At 39.5% G+C, this 1,955-nt stretch overlaps 1 pseudogene; it reads right to left on the bottom strand.

Annotated features, from left to right (window-relative positions):
* Positions 1-1,488: 1,488 nt before the first annotated feature.
* LOC127109168 (uncharacterized) lies at positions 1,489-1,588 on the bottom strand (annotated as a pseudogene).
* Between the last annotated feature and the right edge of the window lie 367 nt (positions 1,589-1,955).

The raw sequence follows: 1,955 nt of genomic DNA, 5'->3' as shown, positions 1-1,955 counted from the left end.
TCGTTTAGCATGTCTAGCTAATTCGCCTAGATATCGGTATGTAAAGTAAGCAGAATAAGGGATCAAGACTGAGTCGGTCTATTTAAACTTAAAATTAAAATCAATCTTTTTACGGTCTCAACTTACAGGTTTAATAACAAGATTTTTTACAAAAGTAAAGGACATAAAGAAGTTAAAATCAATAGAGCGAGAGTTTGAGGTTTTAACTGTACAGTGTAAGTTAGGCATTAATTCTAGATCAGGACGAGAGCAAGTTTTAGAGTTAATTAAATTCTGACCTTTTCCAAAAAGTATTTTTAAAGATTGAATGTGAGGACGAGAGTTAAGCATTTGGATTTAATTATATAACCTAAGTCAACAGAGCGAGAGTTTGAGATAAGGGTGTTTAAAACGGTCAGTATTTTCTTAAGAAGAGTTTCTGCAACTTTATTGCTTTCAAAAAGTGGTTTTTGACTTAATTATAAGTGACAGCTACATTAATATAAAATCATGGTTTATTCAACAGAGCGAGAGTTTGAGATAAAACCTTTAACCAATAAAGTTAACCGAAACGATTTATTTTAAACCCAAGAAACCGACAAAGACTTGATTCCCTAGTTTTGACGAACTACATACCGATATCCGTTTTATTAATATTTAAGCTAGATCTTAGTTTAGCCTTTAGTTTTTCCCCAAACAATCAAACATTTTTCACCTTAGCTTTACGTAGTAACCTTAGATAACGGTATATCGATTCATAAGTCCCTGTGGGATCGATATCTTTTAAAACTACGCGATAGAACTGTGCACTTGCAGTTTGTACCCCATTCTCGACTCACACAGTCGAGCGATCAAGTTTTTGGCACCGTTGCCGGGGAATTTTATTTAATCGATATCGTAACTCTTCCGTTACGCTGTAGAGACTAAGGTTTCTTTTTCTTCTATTCTTTCTTTCGTTGATTTGTATGCCACGCACTCGCTCACAAGGCGAACCGCTCTATTTACGAATCAACGATATCGAACTGTATCTCCGAGTCTTACGACGAATTCGGGAATACCGTGCTGAAAACAATCTCCCTCCTATCGAATTTCCTGACCTCAAAGATCTTCTTCTTTCACCCGAGATGGCAGAACCAGCTCGTGCTCTTAGAGATTACGCCGCTCCATCGCAAGATGAGCCGCATTCAAGTATTGCTCCGCCCGCAATCGAAGCAAACAACTTCGAACTCAAACCTTCGCTGTTGCAGGCTGTGCAACAGAACCAATTCTCTGGAAATCTTACCGAGGATCCAAACCTACATTTATCCGTATTTGTCCAATACGCCGATACTGTTAAAGCTAATGGTGTCACTTCAGAGGCAATTCGACTTCGTCTTTTTCCTTTCTCATTAAGAGATAGCGCTAGAAGATGGCTTCAATCTCTCCCTTCCAACTCAGTCACCACATGGAACGAGTTGAAGAAAGTTTTTCTTGCCCGATACTTTCCGCCAAGCAAAACAGCTATGTTAAGAGCCCAGATAAACGGATTTAAACAGAAAGACAACGAGTCTCTTTTCGAAGCATGGGAAAGATACAAAGACATGATGAGACTTTGCCCACACCATGGTTTGGAAGACTGGTTAGTAATTCATACATTTTATAATGGTCTCTTATACAACACAAGGTTAACAATAGACGCCGCTGCAGGTGGTGCACTAATGAACAAACCTTATGCTGATGCCTACCAGCTTATCAAGAGCATGGCCCAAAACCACTATCAGTGGGGAACCGAACGAACAACGGTGGAAAAACCTCAAACGAAAACTGGCATGTACGAGATAAGTAACCTCGATCACGTTAATGCAAAAGTGGATGCTTTGGTCCAGAAAATTGAAAGTTTAAACGTATCACCCCCAGCCGCCGTGGTTGCTATAACTCAGAATTGCGAGGTCTGTGGAATCCAAGGTCACACTCCTGCGAAATGTCAACTCTTGACT

Source organism: Lathyrus oleraceus, chromosome 7, assembly GCF_024323335.1.
Source record: "Lathyrus oleraceus cultivar Zhongwan6 chromosome 7, CAAS_Psat_ZW6_1.0, whole genome shotgun sequence".
NCBI classification, from domain to species: domain Eukaryota; kingdom Viridiplantae; phylum Streptophyta; class Magnoliopsida; order Fabales; family Fabaceae; genus Lathyrus; species Lathyrus oleraceus.
The sequence above is the reverse complement of the archived record's forward strand: the minus strand, read 5'-3'. Positions and strand labels throughout refer to the sequence as shown.